Raw genomic sequence first — 12,548 nt, forward strand, 5'->3', positions numbered from 1 at the left:
ATTTTCACACAAGGCATTCTCATACTTAACAATGAAGACTGAGTAAGGGTGATAGAAAGAATGAGACACACGCACACACAAAGAAATAGAATGTGTGGATGTGTGCATGCATGTCTGTGGTTGTGTGGGATTATTTGTTTATTGTATTTTTTTGCTTGGGGAGACCACTGATTTCTATGGATCTTTTTCAGACTCAGCTTGGACTGATGTCTGGTTAAGTGACTTACTGAGAGTTACATAGTTAGGCAATGAAAGCTGAGGGGAATCAAGCCTGACATCACTGGACCACAGGAAACTCGTTAAAAGCTCCTGTAAGCCAACTGCCAGACCAATGTTGATAAACAGAAAACTGGAAAATAAATTGTGATTGTGAATGTATTCCATGTACACTCAGAAGCTTTCATTTTGGTCCCTAAAGATGCTGCAAAGGATGATTTGATAATGCAAGCTCCTTGTATTTAATCTCAGAAAAGCATTTGGCAGTATGGGGACAGATAACAATTGACACACCATGCCAAATAAGAGCTAGGAAGCTTCCGAATGTTAATAAGGGCTCACGGATCTTTTATTCGCACGGTGATATTACATGGTACACAGACATACAAAATGTAATCAGAATTATATATCTTCTTTTGCTTTTTCAGTTCATTGATCTTTTTGGATAGAGTCAAAAAATATTGCTGTTTTTTATGTACTCCTTTGAGCAGTGCCTCAGTGATGAGATGATTACAAAAATACCTGCATAGCTATTTACATATGCAGTATTACAACAAACTTCCTGAAACTGCAGCAACAACCATCATCAAAGTTACAGTCCCTAGAAACAACTGACTTTTCAGGAATGTAGAACATATTAATTAGCTAACTGTAAAACAAAAATTAGCATTTTAGTTCAATGGTAATGCTGCATTTTCCAACAACTAACATAACATTTCTCTGCCTGCAGGCAATTACTATTCACCTAGTTTATTGCTTAATCGTAACCTAAAGTTACTTTCTTTCACTCTACTTTCCTTACATACTTTCCTTTTTGACTATATCTATTAAGTTCTCTTTTTTCTTCCTTCTCTTTCTCAATTTCTATAATGTCATGTAGATAGTATTGTGTGTCATAGGAATTAACCCCTGTAGTAGTACTTTACATTGAAGGGTTTACTAGTCTTTATTTTTTGTTATTGCAAACCCTATTACTAACTCCAATATTATGATTGTTATTGTTATCATTATTTTATTTTGGTTTGATAGATTTTCTGTATGTATCTCACTCTGTGGAGCTTTTCTCCCCGGGCCGCTACTGAAAATGGAAATTTCTCCAGCTAACCTAGCCCGGTCAACAAATGTAAAATAAATAAATAAATAAAATAAAGTAAGGTACAATTAGATGCACATTAAGGAAATGCTAAAGTGTCCTCCCTCTGACAATATTCTTGTGCACTTTTGAAGTGCATGTAGTGCTGTAGAACTGTAAACACTGCAACAGTGCATTGATTGCAACATAATAGTGGCAAAGTAGTAAGCATTGTTTACTCACAAGAGGTTCCAAGTTTCATTTCTTGGCTCAGGTGCCTTCTGTGTGGATTCTACATGTCCTCTCTGTGCTTGCATGAGTTTTCTCTAGGTGCAAATGTTTCCACCCATATTCCAAAGGCATGCAGTTGGTGGAATAGATACCCTAAATTGGCCATAGGTGAGTGTCTGTGTGCAAACAAGTGGCAAGAAAGAACAATCACAGCCGGGTTAGTCATCCAGTAGTGTGAACCTTAGCTCTAGATGATTGTCACTGTTGAAGTGACTCCCCGACCCCATGTGTAAAAATGGGAAAAGGGGTTGTGAATGGATGGGTGGATATGAAAGCTGATAAGCCAAACTGAAATTGATTATTTAACAGCAGAAAAAAATCTCTTATTCCTGCAATTTCTGACATCCTTAAAATTCTCAAGAATGAATATGACCCTCTGTTGAGGTCAGTTGTGGCTGTAAGGGGTTCAACAAATGAACCTTTAGTCACATATATTGATTTTAACCACAAGAACAAATCAAATATTTTGTGTAATTCTTGGCATCTGTTAGATAACCTTACGATTTATGAGGGAGATTACATTTTCGTTACTACTTATGTGATTCATTTATTTTCAATAATTCCCCATACAATAGGGTCCATATATTGGGATAAAAATACATACAATCTCTCACATTCAGCCAGGACCTAACTAAAAGTTTTACCTTATTGTTTGACAAACACTGATTGTGACTCAAGAGTTTCACAAAAATATTCCATACAATAGGTTTGGAATATTTTTGTGAAACTCAGTCACAATCAGTGCTTGTCAAACAGTAAGGTAAAACTTTTAGTGGACATTATGGATTTGGTGTTGAACAGCAACTTTGTATTCTTTGCTGGAGAATTGTTTTGGCAAATTTCAGTTGTTGGTAGGGGTGCAAGATGTGTAGCCATTTATGCTAATTTGGTCCTGGCTGAATGTGAGATATCGTATGTATTTTCATCCCAATATATGGAACAAGTTATTTCCTATTTTAGAGTTTTGGACGATGCTCTGATTTTTGTGGAAAGGATATCAACAAGGTGTGCCAATGTTTACTGATTATTTAAACAATACCACTTCCTGTTTGAAATTTACTTTTATGATGAAAGTTCACCATAGTGACTATTTAGATAGACATTTACACAAGAATTTAGGTTTCCTAGAACTGAGTATTTTTGTAAGAGAACATATTCAAATACATTTTTACATTTTATTGCTGTCACCCCTTTTACCAGAAAAGGAGTGTAGTAAAGGGGCAGATGGCTCAACTGTCTACACTGGTTAGTGAAATGAATAATTTAGTGTACATGTTCAAAGCGAGAGATTACCCAACAAATTTACTGAATATACTGAGAAAAGAAGTGTGGCCAAAAACTGGACAATTTGCACCTATTTTAAAAGCTAGGTACCACTTAAGGGAGCAAAGTGCAAATGACACCTTGTGTGACATGGTAGAAAAGGTGCAATGGTAACCTGCTATAACCATGACCATTGATTGAGGTCAAGTCATATCTGACTCCTAGCCACTCCATGAAAAGCAACCACCATCCACAGAGTTCACTAGGCAAGTACACTGACAGCAGGCTTTTCCCCCACATTATAAATACACCTGTGGACAGTTTAGAATCACCAAACCACCTACTGAGATGTGGGAGGAAACCAGAGTAGTAGAGAAAATGCATGTGAATACAGGGAGGACACGGAAACATTTTTTTTTTTTACCCAGACCCCATGTAGGGAATGAAAAAGAGGGGATTGATGATGATGTAATCTCTGCACAGAGGGCACCCCAACTGATAAGTGAACCAGAGAACCTCTTGTTTAGAGGTAACAATAAGTCACTAGACAGGAAAATGGTTTCAGAACTGAAAATGCAAAAGACAACATCTAACTTGTTAAATCATTGCATAAAGGCATTGTGACCCACCATTTGTTGATGAACATCCAATAAAACAGGAATGAAGAAGGAAAGATACAAATACAGTGTCATCGTGAATGAGTGTAGAACTGCTTGCATGTGAAAATCCTAGCAAAAATGATCATGCATTTAATTGTTGTTTAACTAGAAAAAGACTTTACAAGATCTATACAGGATATTGGTTAAGCAGGAACATTTAATGAGAGATTTTTGGTTGTACTGAATGTTGCACTGCTACACAACTAATTACTGTGGGCACCAGCGTTGTGATTAATGACAGACTACGAAAAAGAGAAAGACAAAAAAAAGACTAGTTTGGAAAGTCTCAGTCAATCACAAAGTGAAGTGTCAAACTTTATCAAATTATGAGATTTCAGGCAATTGCTAATAACCCTTACACTGATATGATCACTGAAAGCCTTCCAAAGAGTCACTGTCCACACTATAATCACAAATATAAAAACGGCTACATTGTGCCTGGATCTACTTCCTGACTGACTTGCAGAGCTAATTCAGAACTGTCTGATAAAATTCTGTGTAAGACTGAACATTATACAATGACTCCCCATTAATATTCGAAAAAGTGCACGCTGATTGGCCAGCCCAACCAGCGTGCCCATTGTAAATCCCACAATATACCAAAGGAAAAAGGTCCAGTCACCCAAACTTCTTTCCATTGGTATATTGTTTCAATTTTATTTTTATTTCTTAAAAAATAAAAATAAAATCTTTAGCCCCTACTCTGGACATACCAGAGAGGCATCTTAGACAAAATACTAGGGAAATCAGGTATGTTATTTAAAATTAAACACATGTACCCAATATCCATTGTATTTCTTCCATGCTGTCTCTCTGCCACCCCTAAACTGCCCTAAAATTTTTTTTTTTAATTAAAAAAAAAAAAAAAAGAAAAAAACGGAGCAACGGAGACTTTCTTTTCTCCGTTACTTCCGTTTCACAACATTGATGTACTGGGTATGCATGGGAATGCAAGTCCCATACACATGCGCAGTACATCAACACAAGAAAGCAGTACACCATCAGCTGTGGAAGAACAGTAATGGGCCGTTATACAAAGACATTATTTACGAAAACTATTTTTTTTCTTAAATAATGTCATTGTATAATATCAACAACTGACTCCATGGTTTTGGTATATTGAAATTTACCCACAGTTGGCTTTATTTAATCACTCGGGCTTCACCCTCGTGATTATTCCACGCCAACCATGGGTAAATCTTCAACATACCACACCACGTCGTCGGTTATTGCTTAATTAAATGCACTGCTCATTAAGTAAGCCACAGATGTCTCATAGGGTTTTTACTCAGGGCATAATTCCATTGCAAGGTTATGTATCATGACTCACATTTTGCAACAAACTCTTGAGGCTTCATAGTTGTACCATTGCCTTACTTCTACTGAAATATTGATGTAAACATTACAGTCAGAATATTAATAACAAAACATCCATGGATCTACGACAGAACATGAGTAACTTTCATTTATGTCTGCAGCTCGCATTCCAGCAAGACTTGAACAGTCAAACATAAGGAAACAAAATCTAGGAGATACAGAACTACAAATGAAAGAATTTGTGAAAATGGCACAAGTTCAAACAACACAAACTTCCATGGGCTATGACATTTTTTCATTTGGGTCATTTTCCTTTTTTGCCACAGAGCTGATACCTTTTCAATTTACTATGCAAAATATTTTGACGCAGCTATGATGGAAACCTCTTCACTGTGTTCAGTCGTCTTCTTACATTTATAGCACATTTTAGCGAATCATGCTTTAGCGGAAAACTTGATACACTGTAGACACCCCCCAGTACACACACACACACATACACACACACATACACACACACACACACACACACACACACACACACACACACACACACACACACACACACACACACACACACACAGACACACACACACAAAAAAGAATGTAAACATCTTGGTGAAGTAGTGATAAGCCCTCCACATCCCCCATGCAGATAGCCTTGCCCGTGTACCACATATTTAATGTAACCATTCTTGTGTCAAGCAGCCTAGGTTCAGCCTTGTCATACAAAAGTCCTCCTGTTAAGGATGACTAAATGAATCACAGTATAACTCTTATTACATGGAACTATGTTCTCGTGAGATCTAAAACACGGCAAACATATGTAAAAAAGCGATACAAAACTTTGATTGCAATGAAAAGATTATCACGCTGAAAGGATGGAAAGAACCCCTCCTGTGAATGCCTTTTCTTTCACATCCCTTGTATAGTGCTGTCAAGAGGGATTATTTTGTTTCATATTTTTACTTCAAATTTATTATCCGTAAGTCCTACTTACAATTTTTAACTTTACTCCTAGTTTTTATCAAATATGATTCAATGGCAAATTAATCCAGTTTAGTTTAAAGGCAAGGAGCTGGCTATATTGTTATACAAGCCGGGATACAGAAACAAACTCAAATCCTGAATTAAAAAGGGTGGTCTGCATAATATAATTCAGCTAGGAAATAATTTGATTCTATGTTTACATTCCAATGAATAATTTTCCACGGAATTCAATAAAACATCAACATAAGCTCAAGATATGAGTTTCATGAACAATTTCATGGTTAATGCAAGCCATGCCACAGTATATTATGCAAACCATGAAGGCTGATGTTATGTTTTTTATTAGTTACTGTAGAAAATTCAACCACCGCAGACTGAAGAAAAAGCCCAAGCAGCTGACTTCACTAAGCATTGGCTGATTAGATTCTAACAGCTGTAGGGCAAAAGGAAAGCAAAGCCCTTTTTGCAGGAGAATTCTTCCTTCACACTCCCAACTGCAGGTCAGATGCATTTTTTCTATGGAATGCAAATAAAGCAAACAAAAGTCATTAATATCTCAACCAAGGACAGGCACATTTTGTAAGCTCTAATTCCCAGTCTTCATAAGGCATGGGTTCTAATAGTTTTTCATAAAAAGACTCCCTTAACCTAACGGACAAATTTCAAGCCTCCCTTATATATCAAAAAATGACAGCATGCCTCCCCATACAAGCAACCCACTGTATGAATTTAGTAAATGCCTGATGAGTAGTTTTACAGAAGCAGACTTTCCATCACACACATATTTATAAACATGGTATTTGTTTACCTCCATAAAAACTATGCCATTACAGTTTGTTCACTCAAGATCACTATCAAATGGGATTTGAGAAAAGTGTTTATAATTCGTTGCACAGTCTGGCAAACCTAAAGTTACTTACTTGTTAGGAATGAAGCACAGGTCCAATGAATGTGGGTTGTGGGAGCTTTAACGCCATGTGACATATTTCTTAACTGCTTTATTAAGGATGAAAGCACTCAATCTATTTAAAAATAAAAGTTTAAAGTTTTTTTTTTCATCTTGCCCTGTCTGTTTAAGCTGCCAGGGGTACATTTCTTCCTGTTTTCAAATCTTTCTGCTTCTTTAGCGCACCAGTCTCAAATGAGTTCTGAGTTCTTTGAAGACCCCTAGTGCTCCGTGGCTTACATTTCATTCACTTTACTATCACTTACTTACACAGCTTACATTGGTACTAGTAGTTTGTGTGTCTTTCTCTGTAGGAAGGTTGAGTGCTGTTTCTGATACAGCTACAGCAGTGATTCTTTTATGAGATTTCTGTTTTATTCTCATTTGCAAGATCATGGAATCAGTAGGAGCTTTGTCCCCTCATCACATGGAGACTTGCAGGAGGTTGCACAGGATAAAATATGCTTATTTAGGATTTTGTATGAGGTTGAAGCTATGACTAGTTAGTTGTTTGTCCTCTTGGAGATTCATCCAACAATTGAGGAAGAAGAACAGCATTCTTTGTCTTTATTTTATTCTAATTATGTTTGGTTTCGAGAACGTTAATAACATTTTCTTCCAAGGTACTTTTCCCCTCTGTCTGCCAACTATCAAGCTTTCTCCTACTTGACTACAGTCTATTAGTTCCCTCATGGTGAGGACTCCCTAGATCTACTAGGGTAAGGACCATCTTGAGGACCTGTCATTTGGGTAGAATATGGGGATTTTTGTGCCCTTGCCAGCTTCTAGACAATGACAGCAGGCCCTAAACCTGCCCCAGGCAGTGGGATGAGTTACCTTCATCACCATGGGGAGTCACAATATGCTACAACTGTGACTACATTTTCCCATTAGCTCACTAATGAGAGGTACCACCAGGTAGTAGCTTGGCTAGTTGAAAGCCCGACCCCAAGATGCCCATTGTCTTGCCACCGCCTCTTCTGAGGGACTATGACTGTATGCATCCTGCTCCGTCACACCCCCTGATGATAAGCAGGCTCATCTTCCCCGACAATGAGTGAGCCCCTAACTTAACTTGGGCTGCCTAGGGTGTTGTCAGGACTAAACCCTGGCATAAATAACTTAATAAACTTGAATGTCACTTCCATCCTATACAGCCTTCTAATGCCTTTTCTCTGGATTCTTTCCAGCATCTCGATGTTCCTCCCCTTAAGGTGCCACATCCAGAGCTACACACAGTTCTCAGCCATCTAGAGCTGTATACAGTTCTCAACAGTGGTATGACCAGTACTACTGTATGGTATGGAAACCTAGGCAGTAAAGACAGAGCAGTTGAGGAAGCTAGAGGTGATGGAGATGAAGTGCCTGAAAAGAGTGGTAGGATGCACACTGTGGGACAGATGACAGAATAAGGACATAACAGTAGAAACCAGAGTAGCTCCAATTGCAGAACAGGTCAAAGAGAACAAATTACTGTGGTTCAGGCACATGTGCAGAAAAGCAGAAGACAATCTGGTGAACAAGATTTGGGACAGAAAGGAAGAAGGCAAGAGGAAACAAGGGTGTCCAGCAAACAGGCAGATGGATTGTATGAGACAAGACCTGCAACAGTCAGCCATGAGTGTCAAAGAAGGCAAGAGAGTCGCAGTGAATAGAGAGAGATGGTGAAAGTTGACATGACACCCATACTCCATGTAGAAAATGGTTGATGATTATGATTGTGATAATGACCTGACCAGGGCCTATAAAGTGGATGCATTACCTCTTTGCTTAGGAGTCTATCCCCCTACGGATAAAACCATAGCATCCTGTTTACTGCTGCTACTGCCCACTATTCTTTCCCTTCTGGCTAGTCTATATTTTTTCCTGTAATTCTGCCATAATGTTCCACACCTCTGAGCTGATCATACCAGCACTGTTGTGTCCTATCAATGGTACCTTGCCATTGTCTGCCGCTAAACTCAACTGCCACCTTTCAGTCGACTTGGCCAGCCTTTCCAAATCCATGCAAAGACTCTTTCACCCATCATCCACCACCATAGAAAACCTTTTTAGAGAAGTTAATTCTGTTCTCTCTTCCCTCACATGAACATAGTAAAGACTAATGGATCTGAGGCCAATCTCTGCAGTATTCACCTGTCACACTCCTAATTTCAGACATTCTTTCTTGTGATAAGTAATGCTTAGCTGCCTAAATCAGTATATACTGTGAATGTGAGTTATAAGCACTGTCACTTTAAGATTACTGTATAGCACAGCCTTTTTAAGAATGACTATATCCCATAATGCATTGTGACTAGTGCCTAATGCCAGTATGTCCACGATAAGTGAGCACTGTTCTTACTGAGTTGCCATTTTGTATAGAAAACAGGTTACCAGGCTGACTAAAATGCTGGTGTATCCTGATAGTAATGACATCAATAATATTAAAGTGCTGATTGCTTGTTGATACCTCATTACTGATCACTATGCCTGCATCCATCTTAAAATGTTAGCTTTTTTATCTTCTTTTTATTATACTCTGCCAGACTGGTACTTAAAATGGCCCACTGGGATCAGTTTGTTTTTCTCCTATTAATAAACAAAATAATAAAATAAAGTGCCCATCAGGGAAATTCACTTCTTATTTGCTTAGTGTTTATTACTATGACAACCAATTTAGAAGTCTGAACCTGTTATTTAGAAGGTCAATGGTTGTCTAGAGTGTAGCAACAGATCCCTCACAAAAACTTCATATTGCATGTTTTGCTCATGCCCACATCATAATGTAGCAAGTGACTCTCTTGTATGAAGTTCAACACAAGAATGGTCAAGTATGATGGCACAATCTCTCTGGGACTAACCAGCTCTAAAAATGGCATGTGCCTGGCCCCATTCCAGCATGGCATCAACCATGTCATCCACTTAGATACTTGTTCTACCAAAAGAAAACATTTGAAGAAGCACCCAAGAGAGGAAACACGTGGAGACTGATGATAGGCAGTCAGAATCCAAAGATAACCCCAGGCCCAAAGACACTGGAGTCAGCAAGGTACTTTCACTGTCTCCAAACTCAGCTTGGGTTACTACCAAAGCCTCTGGTATGACTTGTATGGAGGCTACGACACAGTTAGACAATGGTGCATTCTCATAGGCCAAATCCAATGTGCTGTCAGTTGGATTAAATGTCTCTCCATGGGCATCAGATACTGATGCTTGAATTGCTCTAAGTAAAGGGCAAAGCAGAATCCCCATGCAGTTTTGTACATGAGGAAGCTACAGAATGATACAAGGTAAAAGGCATCTGCTCAGAACCAGATGTCTTGAAGGTGGTTACCCCTATAAGGCAGTGGAGAGAACTGTCCAACCCTAAACAGATATCTCCTGGCTTGTCCCAGACTAGCGGAGTAGATTCTCTTTCATTCCGGCAACCTCAAGTTGCTTTTCAGGATGGATTCCAGCTGGAACAGGACTTTATGGATTTCTTGAAACCCTGGCTGCCTTCTACAGACATGCCATCAGTGTAACATATCCCTTCTAAAACAGGAAGGAATGAATTGTCCCATCTGGAGGATTCTGATATCCAAAGTTCAGGGAGGCATGAGCTGGTTTATGTTACACAAACCTCTCCTCTCTTATTTTGAACTACATGCTGAGGACACCTTATCCCCTGTACTCCTGAGACAGGATGTCTTACTTGGGGACACCCTCCATAGGATGAAGGAAGCTTTCAAATGGGAGACTAAAGTACTCCCACAAGCATAGGGTTTTCAAGGACCTGACTGAATCAAAAGCGCTAGTCATCCTTCCAGTCTTAAAAGTACATACATTATTGGAGAGAGAGTACCTATCCCTTTCTCCACAGATGCCTAACCAGTTTTAAAGGGTGAAGGACTCTCATAAATATCTTTATAAGAATCCCCTTGAGCCAGCTGTGTTAACTCTGGATTCCAGCAAGGGAACTACCCTGGCACCATCCAGGAGTCCCCATCCCAATGACAACATCTTTAACTGAAATGGGAAGAAAAAATACACCTCTGCTATCCTAGCCTTTAGGGCACTTAATGCCTTCTCACTCAATTCAAATTTAAGCCAGAGATCATTAAAGATAAGAAACTTAAAGGGGCAACGCTTAAAATTTGCAATCTCATTGCCTACGATGATAAGCTTTCCATGAAATGTGGCTATGGTACATTAAATGGATCATGTAATACAGCAGCACCAGGGTGTGTTACTTGGCGATATGGCTGGCAGAATAATCAACCCATACTAGATTATATTAAAGCAAGGGGGTACAGTGATTTCAGAATTAGTGTATACAAAGTCCCAGTGCAAAAACACACACACACACACACACACACACACACACACACACACACACACACACACACACACACACACACACACACATTAAAAGAGTAACACACATACTTCTGAAATGCATGTTACTATTTAGTGACTTCAATACTAAATGATTTGACAGAAGAACACAAATGTTATGAAGAAAAGACCAGAAATATGAGGCAAAAATCTGGACAAGTGAAAAGTATGGTAACAGCTTCTTACCTCACAGACAATGTGTCTCCTTCAAAAAAACAAGATATAGGGTTTGATTCTCACTTTTGAAGAAAATTAACTAGGATTAAAATGCCCCAAAAATTAGGGGGCAGGGGTGGTATAATGTTTAAGGTCTTTGCCTCACACATACAAAAAAAGGGTTTGATTCTGATGTCTGGTTATTGGATAGGCTTTTAATAGTCTGCAGACTGACAGCCTAGTATGAATCTATGAACAGCAAGATTCAATGTTTGATTTTTTTGTTAGAATCATAATTTAATTTTCTAAGTGTCAGGACACACAGTGCATGGTCAGCAATGCAAAGGATAGCCTACAGACAGGAAGTTGGCCACCAATCCAAGAACATGGTAGCTATCATTGCAGGTGCATAGGAGGGCATAATAGCTGCTGCAGTGGTGAACACTACTTGTGTTTTGCCTAGGAGAAAGGCCATAACCCTCATTAGTGGAATTCCAGCAAGGGTAACAATCACCACTAAGGCTGCATGTATAACTTTTTCCCCAACCAGCTCTCACCTTCACAGTGGAATACCCATGATAGGTGAACAAAGGAATATGATTAGTTGGGAGAGGTTTAATTGTCAGCAAGCACTGCAGTAAAAATCACATAGAAAATATGTCTGCTGCTAAGTCCAGAATTTCACCAGCCTTACGGACAACTTGCCAGAACGTCTTTCAGGCCATCCAAAAGTCATTCTCCATGGTCTCATCAAACTTCTTCAAAACCCATACCTCTGCTTCAGTGACTACCACAGCTGTGCATCTCTCCATTAAATCCAGGACAAAGTTTTAAGAAAGTATCCTTTCCTTACCTTGTTCATTATTTTATAGATATAGTTTTACTGTAGACAACAGCTTTCTTTAACACTTGAATATGTCTCTGTATCAAGAACTGAAATTTAACTAGAATATCCATTGATAGTGATTGTTTTTGTTGTCTTCTTATTACACTAAGCTATCTGTCAAACTTGTAACACTTGTCTCCTTTACAGGGAAGTCCTAATCTTCTGAAATACCAAAGAACCTCCAGTTATTTTGCTGTGCCCTCATTTCAAAATCATCAAACTTTATTTAGTTTACATTTATCATGCACCACTTTTCCTCTCACAATATTTTTTTGTCCTGAAACTTGTCTCTAACTTCTTGTTGACATGCTGCACAGTTATCTTTAAAATGTTTTACTGTCTGCCCCCACTCAGTCACTTTCCTAATTTCCTAATACTATCTTACACATCGTCTAC

At 38.6% G+C, this 12,548-nt stretch overlaps 1 protein-coding gene across 1 annotated transcript in view; it reads right to left on the bottom strand.

Moving 5' to 3' along the window:
* FNDC3B (fibronectin type III domain containing 3B) overlaps positions 1-12,548 on the bottom strand; it is a 2,611,550-nt gene that overhangs the window by 998,530 nt on the left and 1,600,472 nt on the right. The window lies entirely within an intron of this gene.

Source organism: Protopterus annectens, chromosome 4.part1, assembly GCF_019279795.1.
Source record: "Protopterus annectens isolate FY-2018-M chromosome 4.part1, PAN1.0, whole genome shotgun sequence".
Taxonomy (NCBI): domain Eukaryota; kingdom Metazoa; phylum Chordata; order Ceratodontiformes; family Protopteridae; genus Protopterus; species Protopterus annectens.